The 23,530-nt window shown below is 44.5% G+C and overlaps 1 pseudogene; it reads right to left on the reverse strand.

Annotated features, from left to right (window-relative positions):
• Positions 1-7,728: 7,728 nt before the first annotated feature.
• On the reverse strand, positions 7,729-8,094 carry LOC100688586 (annotated as a pseudogene).
• Positions 8,095-23,530: the final 15,436 nt, after the last annotated feature.

Consider the following 23,530-nt stretch of genomic DNA (forward strand, 5'->3'; position numbering starts at 1 on the left):
GAAATTCCCAGGGCAACCCTTTCGGGTCCCCTCCCTCTTTGGGAGTTTTGTACTATTGCTCAATAAACATTGCTTTGCTGCCTACCACTCTTCGACTGGTCTACCTCTTCATTCTTTGAAGTGGTGTGACCAAGAACAGCGGACACTGAAGAACTGCGGACAAAGAAGCCTTGCAACACTAGTAAGAAGGAGATTCAGAAGGACTCACTCAGGCTCTAGCCAGTAGTAGCCACAGAATTCCCAGAAAGAAATTAGATATGGTCCTAAGAAGATCATGATGTGAGGAAGGGAATTTTAGCCTATAAATGGGGACACTTCATAGGAAGCATCATTAGATTCTGGGCATCTCTTTGAAGAGATCCTCCCGCTCCAAAAAAAAAAAAAAGAAAAAAAAGAAAAGAAAAGGTCCCCAAAGTCAGCCTTTCCCCTCTCCCACCTCTAAAAAAGACTCTGTTTCTTTCTCTTTTGGAAGCTCTGAAGGGTCCTGCCTTACCTGGTATGTTTCTATGAGCTCTTCTTATGTGAGAGAAGGTTCAAGAGAAGAGGAAGAGAAACCAGGACTCATGCTGAGGGAATTCTGAAAAACAAAATGCAGAATAGCTCAGGTATGTGAGCCAAGTGGATGGGAGAGAAAAGATTTTCTAAGACAAACATTTCATCTGGATAAACAATGCAATTATGAGCTTCAGTTTATTTTTAACTTTTGGTCGTTGAGGATTTTTTTTTTTTTTTTTTGGTCAGGCACTACTCAGAGTCTGGACCATGTGGAGACAGTCTTCTGAGTGTTACATATTTTATATATGTTACATATTTTTAAGTAAAACTAAGGCTGTTGGTACAGCATTCTTACATGCGTGCATATTTTTGCATAGAAAATTTCTAGAAGAAATACAAGCAACCATTGGCAGTTTTCTCTGGGCTGAGAAAGACTATTTTTCATTTTATAACCTTTGGTTCTACTAAATTTTTCTTCAACCTCGGTATTTACCACCTTCCCAACCTACTTACCATAAATTAAGTGCTTTATGTTTTAAATAGTCATTTATTAAATAGCCATTAAATATTGGTGTTAGGAATTTTTTAAAGTAGGCTCCACATCCAGCGTGGAGCCCAATGCTGGGCTTGAACTCACAATCCTGAGATAGAGACCTGAGCTGAGATCAAGAGTCAGATGCTTAACTAACTGAACCACCAGGTGCCCCTTTCCAACAACTTTTCTTTTAAAAAAAAAATTTTTTTTTTCTTTATTTGTTCATGAGAGACACAGAGAGAAGGCAGAGACAGAGGCAGAGGGAGAAGCAGACTCCTCATAGGAGCCTGATGTGAGACTCGATCCCGGGACTCCAGGATCACACCCTGAGCCAAAGGCAGACAGACGCTCAACCACTGAGCCACCCAGGCATCCCTCCAACAACTTTTCAAGATTGGTTTCCTTATATCCTATTTTGTAGATAAGCAAACTCTATATAGAGAGATTTTAAGAGAGAAAGATATTTTAAGGAATTGGCTTATGTGGTTGTGGAAACTAGCAAATCTGAAATCCATATGGCAGGCCAGCAGGTTGGAAATTGGGGTAAGAGCTGATGTTGCAGTCTTGAGTCTGAATTCAGCATGGCAGCAGGCTAGAAACTCAGTCAAGGTTTCTATGCTGCAGTCCCAAGGAGAATTTCTTCTGGAAATCTCAGACATTGCTTTTAAGGCTGTCAACTGATTGGATGATGCCCATTCACATTATAAAATACAATCTGCTTTAGTCAAAGTCTACTGATTGTAAATGTCAATCACATCTAAAAATATATCTACAACATCTAGAATGGTTTTGACCAAACAACTGGACATCATAGTCTCCCCAACTTGATACAGAATTAATCATCACAGTGAGTTGGACATAATTTCACAGCTAATAAATGGATAAGCCAGGAAGCTATATATATCTCTGGGGTCAAAGGACAGAAGAAGTGGGTGGGACAAACTGTAGACAGAGAATACACAGATGGCTGGCTGTCTTGGATAGGGTTGGGCCAATGAGAGGGTAACGTAGCACTCTATAGAAATAATCTCTGGGCCAGATGGAGCTCTTCTAAGCTTCTAGACTGAGTTCTGAACTAACTATGGATACTGGAAAAGTAATACCTTTTTGGGTCCATTTTGTTTATTATTTCTCTTCTGAAAGGAGGAATTGGAGTAGTCTTTAGGTTCTTTCAAGCCATACATGCTAGTATTCAAGGCTACTAAAGAAGAAATGCAAATTTATACTATAACAGTGTATCACTACATACCCACCAGAATGGATAAACTTAACAAGACTGAAAATACCAAATGTTGGAGAGGATGTGGAACAACTGGAACTCTCATAAAATAGCAGTGGGAGTACACATTGGTACAACTACTTGGACATCCATCTGAAGTACTATAAGAGCTAAATATATTCCTACTCTGTCACTTAGCAATTACATTCTTGGGTACAGCAGACCCAAAAGAAACAAGCATATTAGTCCCAAAATGACATGCATAAGAATGTGCATAGAAAAAAAAAAAAAAAGCAAAAGTAGAGGGAAGGTAACTAAGGTTAAATGAAGTCATAAGGGTAGAACCTAATTCAATAGGACTAGTGTTCTTATAAGAAGAGGAAGAGACACCACACACACACACACACACACACACACACACACACACAGGAAAGACCATGTGAGGACTTAGCGAAAAAGCAACCAACTATCTGCAAACCAGGAAGAGAACCTTCATCAGAAACCAATCCTGATGACACCTTGATCTTGGACTCCTAGCCTCCAGAACTGTGAGAAAATAAATTTCTGTTATTTAAACTAAAAAAGAAGAGAGAGAAGAAGAAGAAGAAGAAGAAGAAGAAGAAGAAGAAGAAGAAGAAGAAGAAGAAGAAGAATAGAAGCTTTACTCGTATTTATTTATAATACTTAAAACCTTGGAAACAACTCACTGTTCATCAGTAGAATGGATAAATATTGGGGAACATATTTATTTATTTTTATTTATTTATGATAGGCACACAGTGAGAGAGACAGGCAGAGACACAGGCAGAGGAAGAAGCAGGCTCCGTGCACCGGGAGCCTGACGTGGGATTCGATCCTGGGTCTCCAGGATCACGCCCTGGGCCAAAGGCAGGCGCTAAACCGCTGCGCCACCCAGGGATCCCGATTGGGGAACATATTCATACAATGAAATATTACACCACAGTAAAAAAGAACCAACTACTGTTACATGCAACAACATGGGAGAGTCTCAGGTATTATTGAATGTGGGGAAAAAAACAGACTCCAAGTACAAGTTTCCATTTATGTTAAGTTTAAAAACAGATAAAACTTATCAGAATGGTAGTTGCCTTTGGGGAGTATTGGCTGAGGATGGTCACAAAAGAGTCTGCTAGAGTGCTAGAAATGTTCTTAAGTTGAGTAGTGATTACACAGGTATATTCCTATGCAAAAGTTCAGCAAGATTTGTGCATTTTCCTATATGTATGTTATAGCTTGGTAAGAAAGGGCCAAATTTTAAAAAATATATATACATTTTTTGAGCAAAAGTTATTATTTTAATGCACGGAGGTAATTCTCATGAGAATCAGGACACTGCTGCCTCTGGGGAGGAGGTAAGGGGTTATAACCAGAGATGGGCAGGAGAAGGCTCCTGGAATGCAGATAATATTCTGTTTCTTGACCTGGAAGTAGCCACACAGTTGACCACTTATAGTAATTTATTAAGCTCATTATAACATTTATGTTTTATACACTTTTACATATATGGCTATGTTTTGCAATTTAAAAAGTTTTCAACAAACAAGCAACTGGGTTGTTACTCTCTTGATGCAGCTGAAGACTGGAGCTCTGAGAAGGATCCCCAGGCAGTGTGACTTCAAATCAGAAGGCCAGCTTCCAGGTCAGGTTCTGTCCCTCCCTTATTTCAGGGCACCTGATCAACAGGAGATGTGTTTGATTGTAGACAACTCATTCCATTTCCCTCAAAAAATAGCATTTTCTTCTCTTGTCTGATGTGATTACATTTCAGACAAGATTAGTGGGGTTGATGCCATTAAGTAAAAAGTCATCTCTTTTGGAAACAGCCCAGAATGTCTGGATTCCATTTTTAAAAGCCTCAGATCCCATTAAGATGAAATAGAACTATGTGGATTCAGATTCAATGGGAGAAGACAGAACTCTGAGTACCAGCTGGGCTCATGTGGACACCTGGGGGGAGAGAGGGGAGGAAGGTGGTAAATGAGGACAATATAATTTGGCAGTAAGATCAGAGAATTCTCAGCAACTCTCTTTCTCAAGAGCAAGGGATCAGCAAATCAAATACTGTCCATCTGCCATGGAATGGCTAAATAAATTACAGGTGCAGTACACCTACACCATGAAACAGTGTGCATCCAATGAAAATTACAGTTAGAGTCACCACCAATGAACGTGGGTAGATTTCTACCAGCAAGATATTTTAGCTTTTCAAGTATCTAAAATATGATCCTATCATATAAGACAATGACAAACAACCTCCCTATTTATGTGCATGAGTACTTATGTACATTGCCTGTATATGAGTCTACATATATGGAAAGAAACACACCAAGTTGTTAATATAGTTACCCCCAGAAGGATATGGAGTGCTAGTGAGGACTGAAGAGGGTGGGGGAGAAAGGAAACCATAACAAAAAACACCCAACAAGTATGATGTGATTGTTTGTGTGTGTGTGTTTATGTAAAAATGAATAAGGAGGCAGGGAAGTAAACCATGTATTGCATCTCTGGTCCCAGCATTGCAAAGAACAGAGGAAGAATCTCCTCACCAGAGGATATACTCCTTTCGGGGAAATAAGGCACAAACCCATAGAGCACTTGGTGAGCATGTCAACATAATTCAATGTTCTCATCTTCTGTCTCCTGTATTCCTACCACTCTATCACACTGTTTATTTAATAAGCATTTCCTGAGCCCACATTAGGTTCTAGGCACAATCACGCTCAAAGGAACACTTCTAGTTGTGGAAAATATGATATAATTAGAGATGAGTACATAGAAGTGCTAAGAAAATATTTATTGAATTGGGTTAAAATCGCTATAATCTGGACAAAGAGAGGTGCTACTTAAAATTTTGTCATTAGTGTCTTTGCAGCCCATCACATCAGACTCTAATGAGACCTTGATACTTATCTAGTCTAACTGTCATCCTCTATATCTATGGAAGCTGAGGCTCAGGGTAGGGCAGAGTTGTGATCCCAACCCACAGCCCAAGAACCAGTCTTGTTTCTTTCCGCCATATTGTGAAGTCTTCAAGCAGAACTGAGAGCAAATAATGCCTGAGAGCAAAGCCTTTGCCATTTTAGTCATGTTTCATATGAGGCAGCTGATAGAATAGGGGAAAACGTGGTGTTATGAGTTGAATTGTGTCCCCCACCCAAAAAAAAAGATATGTCCAAATCTTAGCCTCCGGAACCTATGAATGTGACCTTATTTAGAACTAGTCTTTGCAGATGTAATCAAGTCAAGAAGAGGTCATACAGGATAATCTCTAAATCTAATGTGATCTCTAAACCCAATATGACTGGTGTCCTTATAAGAAGAGGGAAATTTGGACACAGAGATACAGGGACAGGGGAGAAGGCCAAATGAAGATGGAGGCAGAGATTGGAGTGATGTATCTGTAAACCAAGGAGCACCAAGGATTATTGGCAATCACCAGAAGCTAGAAGAGGCAAGGAAGGATTCTTCTCTAGAGCCTCAGAGGGAGATGGCCCTGCTGACACCTTGATTTTGGACTCATACCTTCCAGAACTACAGAAGAATATATTTCTACTGTTTTAAGCCACCCAGTTTGTGATACTTTGTTATTGCAGCCATGGGACAGTAACACACATGGGTTTGGATTTGTTAGATCTGGGGTAAAACCTGGTTTTTGCTATTTACAAGTTGGATGATCTTGGGCAAATCAAACTGGATCCTTGGATTTTTTTTATCTGTGAAACAGGACAACAGCAACATCTCACCTGATGTAAGACTAAACCAGGTAATTCAGGTATGGCACCCAGCTTTCTAATCCCTTAGCTGCAGTATGAGAAAGGGAATGGGCCAGGCTGGGCAACAGGCTTGGAGCCCCTCTGCTCCACCTTACAGTGCTTTGTAAGGCAAGGCTGGCCAGTCCTTCATCTTTTCAGCTGCAATTAACCTCCAGTAGTAGCTGGCATATTGTAGAATAATGATGCTGTTGGCTGAAGTTTGTCCCTCTCTGATATTATAACAACTTCACTCTTTGTCTAAAGAGTGACTGCTCCAGAGAGATTGGGCTCAAGTTGATGACAGAACAGATTGCTTTGAGATAGAAGACCTCGGTTCTATTCCTGGCTTAGGAACATGTTCTGTGACTTTGGAATTTGCAACCCAGTGGAAAAACAATACCACCTTCTGCCTAGCAAGCCATCAATAAATGGATGAGTTTTTTTGTTTTTTTTCATCAATAATGTTTTGTTTTTTTTCATCAATATTTATTTCATCAATAAATGGATGAGTTTTTTTGTTTTTTTTTTTTTAACAAGCCCTTTGAATAATGGGGCAAAAGAGTTAGTAAAACACAAACCAATTCAGCTATAGGTACAGGTGGAAATTTGGATTCAGCTTCTAGAGTAGAAGGCAGAATTTCCTCCTTTCTGTATGCATCCATGAAATATTTTTGGAGTAATCGCTAGGATCCGAGGACACAAAGATGAATAAGGCACAGTCCTCTATGCTCGAGTCCTCACGATCTGGTATGGAAAATGGAATGTTGTAAGTATGGGCTCATGAGAACTTTCAGAAGCTGTGAGCCTGCTGAGAAAGAGCTGGGGTTTCTGGAGCTGAAGATAGAAGGAAGGAAGTTCAGAGAAAGCCTTTTAGAGGAGGAAATCCTATGTCATCTTTCCATTGCTGGTTGTCAAAAGTGATTCCAGTCTCAAGGTGTCACAAGTTATCAAGTCACCTCCAATTCACCCACAATCTATGAAAAAACCTTGACCTCCCTCTGCTTTATACTTTCTTAAAAACGAGGTGCCTAGAAAACATGGCCACAGAAAAACTTGTACATGGACACATATAATAGAAAAATATATATTGGTCTTTGCTTCCTTTTGCATTTCTGACATAGAGCTCCTGAAGACCTTGAAATTCTCTGGATACTAAGGGCATTAGGAACATCTTTTTTTCAATCTGACATTTGGTCTTTGATCTTGGTTCCTGACACAGAGCTTCTGAAAACCTGGCAAATTCCTGGATGATAGGAATGTGTTTGTTCTAATGAGGCTCCTGGATGGGTCCTGGGGAGGGCTGATCACAGAAAGACAAAGTCATGACTAGAAGTTTGGAATTTGCAGCCCTGTCCCCCATTCTCTTGAGAAGGGAGAAGAACTGAAAATGGAGTTACTGATTGATCATGCCTACATAAAATCCCAATATGTTTTAGTGTTTGAGGAACATCCAGGTTAGTGAACACATCCAAACCAGGAAGGTAACGTACCCCAGATCCACAACAATAGAAGCTCCTGTGCTTGGACCCTCCCAGACCTCACCCTACCTGGCTGTTCATCTTTATCCTTTAATTTTTTTTTTTTTTTTTACAGAGTATAATGCTTGATATTCACCAATAAACCAGAAGTCCATTTCTAGATGTTTCTTTGTTTTGCATGCTACATTTGTTTTCTTAGGAAGCAAAACCCTGGAAGGGACAGCTTCACTAGTCTTCAGACTCAGATTCATCTTCATCTTGACTAATGTGGAAATAACGAAGTTCATAAGTCTCCTTGTCAGATGCAACCACATGAAGCCAGTCACAAAGATTGTTTTTCTTAGGGTATTTCTTGGTAAGCTATTTCAAATACCTTTTAGAGAACTGTTTCTCAGAAACAACTGTGATTTTATTCTTGAAACATTCAACGTGAACAACATTCCCCAGATTTCCAGTTTTTCCATTGACTTTAAATTTCTCCAGAAGAAACTGTTCAAAATGACCAGAATCGAAAATTCCATCTTCTACTGGATGGGTGAGGTCCAAGTTAAACTTCAAGGTTGACTTCTTAGGCTTCTTGTCTTTCAGCGTCATCTTGAAGGCTGGCTGGGTGATCAGAGAGCCTTTAACATATCTTTTGATAAACTGGTAAATGTCAAGTGTTTCCTTGGGTTCTGTAGCCACTCTAGCAAATTAATCAAACCTGAGGAGGGAATCATGCAAACCTCTGATTTGTAGCCCAACCAGACAAAAGTTGTGAATAACCTAGGAACCTACAGTTTGTGATTGGCATCTGACGTGGGGTGGAAGCAGTCTTGTGGGACTGAGCCCTTAGCCAGTGTAGCCAGTGGGATCTGACACTGTCATCAAGTTGATAGTGTTAGAAGTGAGTTAAATTGTAGGACCCCCACCTGGTGTCATGGATAATTGCTTCACGTAGGGAAAAATTTCCACACATTGGGTGATCTGAAGTATCAGAAGTGAAGTGTTATCTGTGAAGGTAAAGGAGACACACATGAAAATGAAAATGACACAGTGTGGGGGTGGGAGGGGGGAAGCAGAGAGAAAAGCTGAGTTTTTCCTATTACAGCATGTGTGTAGCAGATTTGTCCATAATTGCCAAAATGATGTCCTTCAGTAGGTGAATGGATCAGTAAACTGTGGTACACCCAGACAATAGAATATTTTTCAGAGCTAAAAAGAAATGAGCTATCGAGCCATGAAAAGACATGAAGGAAATTTAAATGCATATTACTAAGTGAAAGAAGCCAACCTGAAAAGTCTACATGCTGTATGATTCCAACTGCATGATATTCTAGAAAAGGTAAAACTATATAGACAGTGTAAAAAAAAAAAAAGCAGTTTTCAGGGACTGGAAGGAGAGGGGAAGATGAACAGGCAAAGCACAGAAGATTTTTTAGGGTAATGAAAATATTCTGGGGCAGCCCGGGTGGCTCAGTGGTTTAGTGCCACCTTCGGCCTGGGGCATGATCCTGGGGACCCGGGATCGAGTACCACATCGGGCTCCCTGCTTGGAGCCTGCTTCTCCCTCTGCCTATGTCTCTGCCTCTTTCTCTCTGTCTCTCATGAATAAATAAGTAAAACTTTAAAAATATATATTCTGTGTGATATATATTTTTATATATTTTTATATATATTTTATATTTCCATAATGCTGGAAATACGTCATTACATGTTTGTCCAAACCCACAGAGTATCCAACACCAAGAGTGAATCCTAATGTAAACTAGACTCTGGATGACTATGATGCTTCAAATAGCCTTTTTTGATTTTAACCAACCTATTAGTCTAGAAGGGGTGTTAATATGGGGGAAGTTATTTGTGAGTGGAGGTAGGTAGATATAGGAACTCTCTGTACTTTCTGCTCAATTTTGCTGCAAACCTAAAACTGCAAAACAAGAATCTATTTTTAAAAAGAGATGCCAGGGCTCATCTCTTGATAAACTGAAGAATGCCTCTCCTAGCTCTCCCTTCTCTGGTCACCAAACTGTCTCCTATGAACAGTGGCCATTGGATGGGACTACCCCGAGTTCCAGGCATAGGGGAAGAGATGTCCATATGCAAAGGAAGAAGAAATGCTGGTTGCAATCTGGAGCTTGTTAGCTTGACGACATGAAGGTGCTCTTCTCTTCATGAGTCTTGTTTGAGGAGGGGTCAGTAGGGGGCACCTTTGGTGGCACGAGCTCCTACCACTGTATGCTTCCCCTGAAATAGGAGTGCAGATGGGTTCCTCAATGTCACCCTGAAATGAAAGTGCCTGGATGGTGGCAGGGCACCATCCAGGTAAGAGGGTAATTCCAGGGCTGTAGGCTGGCCAGCAAAGAGGGACTCTGAGATGAGGAGGGGCAACGTCACAGTGGCCCTGGTACAGAACACAGTCTTGAAGGCGGTGAAACCAGAGGAAAAGGAGGGAGGCAGCTGTGGCCAGAGGGGGTTGTCCCCTCCCTTCCCCCCATCTTCCGCACCTCCTTATTGATGGAGCTAATGTGCTAAGCACTTCACACGGGCTTCTTAATCTTCCACTGAGAATCTGAGGATGAACCTACTCTTATGAGCTGTGGGATCCCCAACCTCCGTGCCCACATGTGAAATGGGGATATTAGCACCCGCTCCAGACCACCTTCCTTCCTTTCTAATTTAATTTTTATTTTCCATAGAAATCAGAGGACTAACTTATTCCAGAGGATGGCAGAGATAAGAAATTCACCCTGAGAAAAATACTTTGATGTAATTCTGTTAGCATGCCCTCCTGTTGACTGCCCCACCGGTGTCTTATGGTCTTGTGACAGTTTTTGAGCACTTTGCCGATTCCCACCTTAGGAGTAGACAGGAGCCACTTCAGAATCCCCAGATTTCAAGGCAGGAGTAAGATTATTTCTTAGGAGAATAGCACCTCCTATCTCAAAAGACTGCATATGCTTGTTATGGAGTTGGGCAGAGTTTAGGTTAAGTAAGCACATGATTCATCAGTGTTAAAAAAAAAAAAAAGGTAACGGGGAAAGATGCTGCCTTATGGACTAAGGTATTCAGATGTGGTGTGAATGTTTGAGGCAGCGGGTGGCCATAGTGGGCAAGTCGAGGCCCATGGCCCCAGTGACTGAGGGCATGGCCAAGCACAAGCAGCCTGGCTCCACGTGTGGCTACCGGGTGTGACTCCTGACGTTTCTACTTATCAGGCACAACGCCCAAAAACTACAGACGAGAGATTCAATTTTCCCATTTCACAGACAAGGAAACTGAGGATCAGAGAGGTTAGATCCCAGAACTGGGACTCACAGCCAGGCCTGTGGGTGCACTTTTAGGATCAACGGCCATAGCGTAACAGGCACTCCGCCCCCTAAGCTCACGGGGCTACTGTAAGAACCAATGACTGGGCATTTCTGAACAACATGAGAACAGGGCTTTGTAAATGTAGGCAGCTTAAAAATGAAAGTACCTCAATTTTTAAGTTGACATTGAAAACTAGGAAAATGTCACGAGTCTTATATTCTTGCGTATAGTCTTGTTTAGACTAGTATTACAACAAAGTGTTCACCAACAAAAGCATTGCCACAGCTCCCCAAAATCGTTCATTTACAAGCAATTTGTCCTTATGCTACTGATGTAGTTTTGAATGTCAGATGACAGTCTGCAGAAAATCAAAGTAAGAGTTTTGTTGGGGGGAAAAAAAACAGCAATAGGACATCATTTCGCTTGTGGGGAAGGCTTTGTTTGTTCTGGTGGCTGTATCTGTGGCCTGTGTTCTGTGTCTGCCCCGTACCCCCCACACCAAGTGTTGCCTCCTCTGTGCACATCTGTACCAGCTTCCGGTTTCACTCCTTTTGTTTTCTCTCCCATGGGCATGGATGCTGTTAAACTCTGCCTTCCAGAAGCTGGGGATGAAGGTCTCGAGGGTGGAGGAGAGGGCTGCAGGTGGGGTCCCCTGGGCAGGGAGGGCCAGCTTCGTGCTCAGGTGACCAGTGCAGTCGCACAGGACTCCATGGCTCCTAAGGGGGCCCCTGCTCTCGGATCCAATGCTCTGCCCTTGCTGTCCTGAAATTCTTAGTCATTTTGTCTTTGGTAAGTGAAGTCTGGCAGGACAGTGGAGCCTCATCTCACCCTCTTCTCTGAGCCCTGGGGCTCCAGTCCTCTGTGGCCTGCCCCATCCCCACCCCGGACCTGCAGCCACAGCTGTCCTCTGCCCTGGGGTGGCTCCTACGTCACTTGGGACAGACTCGAGGTGTTAAGTACAGGCATGGAGAGGGTCAGGGTGGGACCCACATCTCATGACATGAGATGGGGGGTCAGCAGTTGTCCACTTTCAGGGCTGGCACAGGCGACCTGGCCAGAATATCCTGCCTCCCCCTGTGGGAGTACAGGTACATTCTGGTGCAGAGCCCATAATCCCTGGGGGTCACCTGGCCTCTGATTTGAGGTGGGGGCCAGCAGCTGGTGGGAAGGGGAGCATGACTGTTTTATTTTGCATGGAGCCCACAGATTATATAGCAGGCCCTTCCCCTGGCCAGGAGTGGTCCCCAGGTCACGTGACATTCTTTCCCTGCCTCCTGGATGCCCCCTCCCACTGTCTTCCTTTGCTACCTCCTTTTTCTTCAGAGCTCTATTCAGATGCCCCCTCGGCCTACAGTACACTAGCCCTCACTGGTGTCCCCCTTTCCTTTCTCTGCCTTGAGCACTTGATGCTGCTGGGCCACCACCTCTGGCTTTTGTGTAGGTCACCCCCCAGAGGACGGGGCCTGGAGTTACTCTCATTTATATTCAGCACATTGCAAGGATTTAATAAACGTGCACGGAATTGGATTGTGCAAGTCTGTAAAACACTTAGCCCTTTCACACTCCTGCCAAGGGATCTCTTCAGCTGTGTGGCCCCCATGCAGCTTCAGGCTTTCACATCCATCCTGTGTCTCCCAGTTCTTCCCACCATTCCTAGTGGACTCAGCTGATCACAATGGGAAGCCTGGCTCAACTCAGAAGTGGTCTTTCCTGGCTGTGGGTCCAGTGGTCCCAATGCGGGGCCCTGTGTGAGTTCCCCCATGTACTGGGAGCCTTCTACTCAAGTAGGGCACACATTCAACATTTTCCCCAGCCCAAGTCAGCAGCTCTTTGCCACCCCATGGCCAACTGGCAGCCACCTGGCCAGACACCGCAGGAGATGAGAGCTTGACGGCAGGCAGCCAGCCTGGAGCTCCGGCCTTGAGATGTCAGCCCATTCCAGGGGCAGCAGCATGGGCCATGATGCTGGGAAAAAAAAGCAAGAGATAAGCACTTCCTCCAGAGTGTGCATGTCTGAGACAACTCAGGTTTAACACATACGGTGGGGAAAGGAAGACCAACTCTACTCCCCTGGGTTTCTCAAATTTCCTTGGTTTCTCCACCCAGGCAGAGGAGCCACTTAGGGAGAGTCTTTGACCTCTGCATCCCCAAACCTTACTCTCCAGCAGGTACAACTCAACAGGTCTAGGGTAGGGCCTCTGGTGGTTCAGCTGATGGGTGAGCAGCAGGCCCTGGGACTCCACCTGTCTAGGTGCTGTCCACATGCTGCCCCATGAGTAGTGAAGCTTGATCAAACAACTGAGCCTAAATACCAGACAGAAAGGCAACTTACCACCTGGAGTGGGCCCTATGCTAGAAGGTCATGGAGACTCCAGGGCTGGGGTAGCTGGGTTGGGCCACATTGAGATGAAAAACAGAAGAGGTGAATGGAACAGATGGCTGAAGAGAAGTGATGATGCTGAGAGAGAGTGAGGGAGAAGGGGTCAGGAGGAAGGGGACAATGGGAGAAGGGAGAGGGGGAGGGCAGTGAAGGAGGTCAAGGGAGGGGGAGGAGGGAGAAGAGAGGGGAAAGGAGGAGGTAGAGGGAGCAGGGAGATGGAGCAGAAAGAGGGAGAGAAGGAAGGAAGGAGAGGGAGAGAGCGAGCGAGGGAGGAAATTCTCTATCTCCTGTATTGCCTCTTCCCTTCCTCTGCTGTGTGAGACCTGAGGCCTCATCCCCATTTCCATGGATTTCTATGCTGCTGCGTCCATTCACAGTGCCCTCTGTTTCCAGGGTGACGGAGTGACGGGGTTTTGACCCAGAGGGTCATAGCACACAGGGTGAGCCTGATGGCAGGCAGGGGCAGGCCCCCCTGCCTGGGAGTGGTGGAGAGGGCCTGTCCCCCGAAGCCTGCAGGGCCCTGGGCCCTGGTGCCTTCCTGGGCCTTCTGAGTCCCTATTTCCTCAGCTGGTTATCTGGAAAGGGCATTATTGAATCTGAGAGTGTGGATTTGTTCTCTCGTGTTCTGGCGTGTTGCCTGCCGATTATCCAGAAACCCTGGAGGAGCACCTGCCCTGCGGTGAGGCAGCAGGAAAGCGAGCCCGATTTCTGCAGAGGCCGAGGGGATGGGAGTCCAGCAGGTGTGCAAGATGCTGGGGATGACTCTCTTCCGTGTCCAGCTGACTCTCTGTAGGTTCTGTTTCCTCCAAAGGAAGCAGACTCCGGCTCCAGCTCTGACCATTCCAAGCATTGTGACAACGCGAGTCAGGGGTTTCAGTGGCAAACAGAGCTGACCCTTGACCAACACGAGTTTGAACCACGGGGGTCCACTTGCATGTGGATTGTCGCCGATAAATACAGTACGGTACCATAAATGTATATTCTCTTTCTTGTGATTTTCTTAACAGCATTTTCTTTTCTCTAGCTTACTTTACCATAAGAACATAGTATGTGATACACGAAATGTGTAAATCAACTGTTACTGGTAAGACTTCCAGTCAACAGTGGGCTATAGTTAAATTATTAGGGAATCAAAAGTTATATGTGTATTTTCATATGTGCAGGAAGTCAGCACACCTAACCCCATGTTGTTCAAGGGTCAATGGTAATTGAAACCTTTCTTGGTTTTCTGAAACAGGTTGAGAATTTATTGGAGGGTGTGATCAGCCAAATAATGGTACTTGGCAGACATCCAGGTCCTAATCCCTGGAACCTGTGAATATGTTACCTTACATGGAAAAACAGGCTTTGCAGATGTGAGTAAATGACGATACTGAGATGGGGAGATTATCCTGGATTATCTAGGTGGGCCTGATGTCATCTTAAAGGTCCTTCAAGGAGGGAAGCAGGAAGGTCAGAGTCTGAGAAAGAGATGTGACATTGGAAGGAGAGGTCAGAAAGAGATTTGAAGGTACTCTGCTGCTGGCTTTGAAGACAGATGAAGGGGCCATGAGTCAAGGAATGCAAGAGAAGGCCTTGTCTAGAAGCTGGGAAGGACAAGGAAATGGATCCTTCCCAGAGCCTCCAGAAGGAACCAGTTTGGCCAACACCCTGAATTTATCCCTGTTAGACTTGTCTCAGACTTCTGATCTCCAGAGTTATAAGATAGTCACTTTGTGTTGTTTGAAGTCACTACATTTGTGGTAACTTGTTACAGCAGCGAAAGGAAACCAACCCAGTAAGGAAGAAGGCCTTCTCAGGACGCCATCCCTACTGGCCACTGGCCACTAGCTTTGTGGGCACCGCTGCCTATGCTACTGCTGCCCCCCTGCTGCCTCATTTCACACCTTTATCTTATCCCTTACGATTCAGGCAGCAGCACTGACCACCAAGAAGTGAGCTCCCAGGGCTGGGAGCCCATTCCCTATCTGCCAGGGCTGAGGTGCAAAGTATCTGACGTTCCTTAGCTTCCAGTTTCCAGGGAGGGGGGGCCCTGCTTCCCAGCAATCTCAGGAGACCTCCCCCACCTCAACAGAGGAAAGTTTTTAGATGGCAGCTGGCCCAAATGGCAAATTCCCACCAGAGTGACTTTGGGCAGGTCCCCACACTTCTCTGGCCCTTTGTGTTTTCCATCTTTAAGATGGGGAGTTACCATTTCTCTAAGTTTACTTCCAGCCCTTGTGAATATATATTTGTTAATTGGTGAGGCAGAGGTGGCCAGAAGTGGACCAGAACCCAGAGTTTCTGCACGAGAGCCTCTCATCGTCCTGGTACAGGGCGCCCACCTCCAGCACTGGCCCTTACCACAGTGGACATGGACAAATTCATAGACTCTTGGCATTTGTCCGTGTGCCTCTGGGCCCCTCACTCTATCCAGTGGGTTTGATGGAGAGCCAGAACCTCTGTGCGTGATACAAAATAAAGACCTTTGGGGGATTAGACCTCAGACAACTGTGGGTGCTGGTCGAGCAGTCTACATAAAGTGGTTGTTGTGCATCCAGTGTTGGGCCTGGAGTCCCCAGGTGAGGAGGGAAGATTGGCCTCCCTTTCTTTCAATGATGCAGGTGACATGCAGGACTGGTTGGTGGCCTGCAGAGCCGCACACACTGCTGGCTTAGATTTGGAGAAGCAAAAGACGGCCTGGCAGGGTTAGGAGGGTGATGGACTCAGGAGGAGGGCAGTGGACTCAGCTGTGCCCCCACTGAGGAGGTGAGCCAGGCCCATGGGCCACCAACACCCTGGGGACTGATGGTAGCGGGGAGTAAAGAGAACCCTTTGCCTTCCCCTAGAACACATTTTAAAATTTTTACAAGAAAATGTGAAAAATATAGAAAAGATTCAATAAGGAAACAAGTAGGGGTGCCTGCGTGGCTGAGTTGGTCAAGTGTCTGCCTTCGGGTCAGGTCATGATCCTGGAGTCCTGGGATTGAGCCCCACGTTGTCAGGGCTGCTTCTCCCTCTCCCTCAGCTGCTCCCCCTGCTTGTGCTCTCTCTTTCTCTTAAACTAATAAAATAATAAGAAAAAAGAAAACAAGTAGACAAATAAAGCCATAATTTAAAAATCCACAGATAGGTACTATTAATATTTAGGATTTAGTCTTTTTTCTATTACATTTTATATATACACACACAGAGATATACACATCTATATTATATATAGTTTCACAGATGTAATTAATTTTTTATGCAGTTCTGAATCCCACTTTTTTCTATTAACTTGATTCTTATATATTCCCAGTCATTAAAATTCTTGGAAAGCATTACTTTTAATGGGTATCACTGTCCACCATAAAACCATGTCATAATTTATTTAACCATATTCTTGTTGTTGAACATTCATGCCAGCTACTTGCATTGACCATTTTTGCTAGCTTGTTGAACACTATGCTATCTTGGGTGGCAATGTCGTGGACATCTGGGTGGCCCTGTGCTTTTGATATGTCCTCAGGAAGATGGAATTATTGGTTAAAGAACACCAACATTTAAAGTTTTATGCCTCAGTAAACCATAACTTGAACATCTAGAAAAAAATATCCAGAGAAAGAAAGTATTTCTTTTCCTCTCTTAAACTGCAAGTCGGGAACGTGTCCACGTTTGCTTGTTTGGCTGGTACTGGGTCAGAAGTGAATAGTTGCTTGATAATACCCAGTTCTGCCTCTTAAGTAATTAAGGCACAAACCCAGGCAGCGATGAGCATCCAGGTCAGGGCCTCTTAGTCCCAAAATTGCTCCCAGCCTCCTCTACCTTCGTGGAGAGGAGCTGCGGGGTGAGGAGGACACGGCATGGCATAGCACAGCACCCGTTCTAACCCTCTTCCCCAATGCCCTCCCCATAGGAGCCCTCTAGGAGGAATTGATGTTCCTGAGGCCAGAGAATCTGAGGCTCACTCTTGGCCAGAAGTCTAGAACAAGGAAAGGGAAATTGCATCTGAGCCAAGGTTAGCCTGTCTGGTTGGAGGTCCGTGGCTATGGGAAGGATGGGCATGCACAGCTGCGAGCCAAGTGTGGTGGTGAAGGGGAACAAAGATACACACGGGCACTTTGCCCTATAGAACAGATTACCCAGAGGGTGGAAAGTTAAAAGAGGAGGGACACACTGGGAGAGTGTGGGGAGCCCTGATGGGGATGCCCGTCCAGGTATGGATTACAAGGATTTCTGGGAGAGCAAATCTCTGAAACTAATCCCCTCACTCCTCCAACCCCCATATTTGTCCCCAGCCCAGTTTGCTGGCTGCTCTGTTACTGTCTAACACTCTGGCTTTTCTCTTGGAAAAACCACTTGACAAGAGCAGCAGAAAGAAGGCTTGAGACTCTATGTCACTTTCTAAACAGACCTGATCCCCAGACAGAGGAAGGACAAGGCACTGGCACAGAGCTAGGGGTGAGGAGGAGGTAAGTGGCCTATTACCTGTACAGAGTGTCCTATACCCAGGGGCTATTTCATCCTACTCCTTCTTGAAGGCCTCCAATGAGCAGAAGAGTTGCCGGTGACCCGCCCTGCTGGTGCCTATGCCTTGGCAGATCTGCCTCAAGTTCCCCCCAGGAGCTTGGCTGAGCATTCTTGCTGCCCCAGCAAGGGCAGCCCTGGGGTTCCCTCTAAAGGCTCTGGATGGAGCCCAGCCACCTCCAATGGGACCACAGAGGGTCAGCCACGCACCCGAGATCCCTTCCCAGCCCGCCTGGGAAACATCTCATTTTCTATTTGCAGAATCACAGATGTTGACTTCTGATCTCTTCCTCTCTCCCTCTGGGCCTCAGATCAGTAATGACAGCTATTTCCTTTCTTTTTTCTTTTCCCTATAGACAGAAAAAAACCAGGAGGGCTCAGAAAGGTTGTTCAAATATTGGAAGAGTTACGTTCTGGCTACTGGGACGAATAAGGAGAGATGAAGCCTCTCCATGAGAGGCCAGGGGCAGTCCTCAGAAGGGGCATCCTTCAAGGCAATGTTTCTTAACCTTTCACATGTTTGTCAGTCACCCAGGAATTGTTATGAGGCAGATGCAGATCAGGAGTTCTAGTGATGAGCAGAGGAGGTCCATGCTGCTGATTCAGGACCATGCTTAGAGGAACAGGTGTCAAGTGCTTCCTGTCCCTACCTTGGTCTAGTCCTGAAGTGCTGTGATCAGCAAAGCCTCTTCCATCTTCATGCAGCTGGGTCTGTATAGGCAAGGCGCTCATGCAAGCTTCTCTGAGCAGATACTTCAATATAACTAAGACCCACACTTAGATTTGTATCACTTCTACTCCAACATAAAGACCTTCAGATATGTACATATTTCCAAAGAAAGTGTCTATGGACGAGAATCTACCCCAACAGGTCACGCAATGACTCTTACTGGAAGGTGGGTGTTTTCTTTCTCTGACTCCATTCCATCCCTAGCCTTATTTGTCTCCTTTAAAAAAGAAAAAAAGACAGCTCAAGCATTATATTATACTGAATCTTTTGCCATTCCACGAATGGGCAAGTCTCTGAATACCCAGTGAAAATTACCTTTTTCCTTTTATTTCCTACTTCCTTTTTAAAAATTTCAATTTCTATATATTTTGTGTATATGGGCTCCACTTTAAGAAAATGCATTGCAAGATAACTCAAACATAATACAATGGATAATTTTCATGCATTAGAAAGTGATCTCAGTTTTATAAAAGGATTCACTGCATCCGGCCTTCAGGTAATGAGCTCTTTCTGGGCATTTAAACTATGAAAATCTTGCTATCAAGGTTCCGATTTAATTGGTCCAAGTAGGGACCAGGGCACTAATATTTTTTTTAAAGCTCCCAAGATAATTCTAATGCACATCCAGGTTTGAGAAGTACTAAACTAAATGATGTCAAGTTTCTTTCTTTTTTTTTTTCTGATGTCAAGTTTCCAACTTTAAATGACTTAGATGCCTTGCTGGCCATTTAAATTCAACAGACATTTTTTGTGCACCTGCTGTATGCCTGGTACTCTGAGAGGCTCCAGAGACATGAGTAAATCAGTCCCAGGTCCTACTCTGAAAGCACCCACTATCTAGCAGGGGAGATAAAACATGCAGAATTAATTTTATCTAAAGACCCCACAAGTAGTGAAACAGGGAGACATTGCTGTAATGAACAAATAAAAAAGGAGAGACAGGAATGAGGGGACCTGGTCCTCCATGGTCGTTCTTTTCCCTTCCCCTTCCTCCCAGAAGTTACAAACTCAGGTTCAATAAGAATGCAAGGAACTGTGTAGCCTTCCAGACTGGGTGATTCTTATGGTTCCCACCATGGCCAAAGCTGAGTATGAGAGGATTTTCAGCATCTCCTCTGCTAAACTGTCCAATGACTGCTGCCACCTTCTCCACTGTTCTCTTACACCTCTTCTGGATACTTCTCCAACCCCTGGCTTTGGGTGCTCTTCTTCCCAGATATTCTCAACTGGTCCGCTCACGGCTCCTCCCAGGTATGGACTCCACACTGAGCTATGAATGGCCAAGAGACCTACTCAAGAACTCCTGCTTTGTGAGGCAGAAGTCTATTACTCCAAAAGCCACTTTACAGAGGGGAAATTCATGAATGAGATATTTTAATAAAGGGAAAGCCAGGTAGCCCCCAACTTAAATTAAACCACCAAAGAGTAAAGTAAATGGATTTGGGCAGAAAAATAGCATAGGCCCCCAGCCTTCCCTTTGACCTCACTTCTGGGACTCTACAAGTGTAGTCAAGTGCCGTCCTCACCCACCAGGGAGAGAGCACCTCCTCCCAGGCAGAGCTGCTCAAAGAGGAAATGGACTGCTTCTTGAGAGGTGAGTTTTGTACTAGAAACTTTTTTCCAGTGGATACGAGGTGAGGATTTGGAACAGGAGTATTTGAGCAATGCTTGAGGTGTTTGCTACTTTTAATGAGCCTTACAGGGAACCTCTGAAGACTGCCTTGCGGCCTGCCTTTCACTGCCTTCCAATTCTACAAATCTTTGAAATACTTGAATTGAGTTCAGGAGTCTCTCACAAGTGCAGGGGCGACAATCCTGCAGAGCAATGAGGATGAGCAAATAATAACTTGTACTGTCCTGGAGCCCCACTCCGTGACACTCGGGCACATCCTGCCGCTCAACCCTCACAATCCTTCCAGGATGTAGGCAGCATTCCCACTTTACAAATAAGAGAAATGAGGCTCAAAGATTTGTCCAATATCCCACAAAAGACAAGTGGCTTGAGTCCAGGTTTCCTGACTTTTCATCTGAGGCTCATAGTATGAGATCATGATTTGTATTCTGTTCAGATATAGTAAAAACTGAAAAATCCCTCAGAGTCTTTATCTTTAAGAAAGAAACCGATCTCAAAGAAGAAGGCATGGGTTTGGTGGAATTGGGCAATGGGTTAACTGCCAGGGCAATGCTCAGGAGTCACCAGGAGGCAGCAGAAACCTGCCATTCTGGATGCGTACATCCTTTAAAACCCAGGTGGGCCCCGGGACTAAGTACAGTAAGATCTTTTCACTGAGAGACAACCCAGAGGAAAAGCAGGACCATACCTGCTTCCCATGGACCGCTGGGAAGGCCCATTTCAGGCAGCGTACACCTGAAGTTCAGGGTACGGGGAGAAGAGCCCTCCCAGCTGTGGCCTCCACCCAGAAGGCTCACGGCAGCACAGGACACCAGAACATGCACAGGACTGGAATATAAACAATCCCCGACTTGGGGCATCGGTGTGCTGTGTCATCTTTCCTCTCTCGGCCTGCTCCCACATGGAGGAAAAGAAGATCCTGACGACGGCCTCGTGGGACTATTGGAATCATCGGGTAAAAGCAGTTTGCAAACTATAAAGTGTACTTGCAAGTTGCACACAGGTTAGGTTAGTTGAAGTGAGTTGGCAGGCTGCTCCCCTAACATCATCTCTCACTAGCATGTGAGCTGGTGACAAGGTGGCCACGCAGACACCTGTGCTGGGGAGTTGGGGTGAGGCCGCTGGCTGGCCCTGAGGTGATACACGGAGGGAGAGGGGAGTGCCCTGATGTTAGGACACTCCATCCCAGTGCGGTGTGCTTCCGAAGGGCTCTCTATCCCCTGGGGTCCTATGTCCTCAGACGAAAGCCCTGAACCTCAGCTGAGAAGCGTGAGGGTCAGTGATGTGACCCACCTCCCTTCTGCCCCAGGGGCCACGGACAGAGTCCCCTCCAGGCCAAATAGCTTAGAACTGAAAGGCAAGAGGGAGCCACAGAGCCCAAAGCCCTGTGACTGCTACCCTGGCCGGCAGTCATCACAGGAACAACCCTTTATACTTCTGCCCAGGGGTGCAACTTCAGGTCACATTCATAATTTTATTCATCAGGCCACCAGTCCTGAGGCAGGTAGGACAGACATGCCTTTAACCTCATTTAACCTCATTCAAGATGAAGAAATGTCACCAGCCTGGACTGATCTGTTCAGTCACGCGGTGGTTAAAAAACAAACTCAGAACCTAGTCTTAGGGCTCGAAAGACACTACCTTGCACTAATGTGTCAGCATCAGAGATCTTCCATCCCTCTCCATCTGATCCTTCTCTCTTTTTAAATTTCTGGTATAGAAATGTAAGGTCATCATTCTCAACATAGAATATATCACCATTATCAGGCTGTGCAAAGACCCTCTCTGGCTGGTTTAATTTCTTCTATTTCATCTTCCCATTCATCTCCAATTTGTATTCCCACTCCCTCAGACCCTTTCTCTGCCCCCTATTTGGCACCATCTCCAATTTGTTTGGTTGAGTTATTAGTTCATTCATTCATTCATTCATTTGGGATCTAGATCCAGATACATTTCTGGCTACTACTGTGTGATGCTTTCAACAAGTGTTTCTCTTTTTGACATTGTTGTTTTCAACTCATAGAGCCTAACTAACCTCTGGTCCTTCTTCTGCCATATTCCTAGTGGTTTCTCATCTTATATTGATAAGCTTTACTCATCCCCCCCCACCCCCGCCATCCTGAAATATATAACTTGCTACTTGTACCTATTTTATTTGCTTTATTCTTACTGGCTTCTGATTTGTCTTATATTGCTCTGGACTTTATTTTTTATTTTTTTTATTTTTTTTGCTCTGGACTTTAATTCTCACCTTGGAGGTGTTTCCCAGTTCATTTTATATTATTTGCTTATTTGCTGTACATGCTTTTGACTCCTGGATCCAACACAGTGATGGTGATGTTTAGAATTAACTGAGGTTCAGGGCTTTCCTCTGATAGTTAGGTCAAGTCCTCAACCATCACCTAAAAGTCCAAGTTAACTCGTTATAAGATTTACAGTAAATCACTGCTGCTCTTGCTTTGATCTTGATCCTCTCTACGAGTTTTGCATGTTCTAATAGTTGAATGATAGAGCAGTGGAGTCCAATGGAACATTCCATAATAATTGAAATGTTCTATATTTTTGTGCTGTTCTGTACAGTAGCCACTAGTGACATGTGGCTATTGAGCAGTTGCAATGTGGCTTGTGTGACAGAGGAGCTCAATTTTAGGTTTGATTAATGTAAAATAAAATTGAAATATCCTCATATGGCTAGTGGTCGCTACTAGACAGTGCAGATCTACTTATTTCTACTCACAATGTGGTCCCCAGACCAGCAACATTGCCATCACTTGGGAACAGAATATCAGGCACATCTAGTTCTAGTGTATTCGATCTGCATTTTAATAAGACCTCCAGGTGATTTCTATGCACACTCAAGTTTTTCCCCCCAGATTTATTGAGATATAATTGACATAATAGCATTATGTAAGTTTAAGGTGTACAGGGGTGATGATTTGATATACTTCTATATTGCAAAATGATACCACCATAGTGTTAGCTAACAACTCCCTCATATCACATAATTACTATCTCTTTTTTTGTGGTAAAAAACATTTAAATTTTATCCTCTTAGCAATTTTCAAGTATATAATACAGTATTATTAACTATAATCACCATGCTGCAGATTCCCCAGGACTTACTCATCTTGCAACTGGAAGTTTATACTCTTGGACCAACATTTCTCCGTTTCCCCCACCCTCCAGCCCCTGGTAAACACCCATTTGTCTATTTCCATGAGTTACCTTTTTTAGGTTTCACATATAAGTGGTATCATACAGTGTTTGTCCTTCTCTCTGACTTGTTTGCCTTAGTATAATGTGCTCAAGTTCTATCCATGTTGTCACAAATGGCAGGATGTCCTTCTTTCTCATGGCTGGGTAATATTCCAGTGTGTATGTGTGTATATACCACATCTTCTTCTTTTTTTTTTTTTCACATCTTCTTTATCCATTCATCTGTTGATGGACACTTAAGTTGTTTCCAATTTTGGCTACTGTGATGAATGCTGCAATGAATGTGGGAGGGTAG

Source organism: Canis lupus, chromosome 17 (genome assembly GCF_011100685.1).
Source record: "Canis lupus familiaris isolate Mischka breed German Shepherd chromosome 17, alternate assembly UU_Cfam_GSD_1.0, whole genome shotgun sequence".
Lineage (NCBI taxonomy): Eukaryota > Metazoa > Chordata > Mammalia > Carnivora > Canidae > Canis > Canis lupus.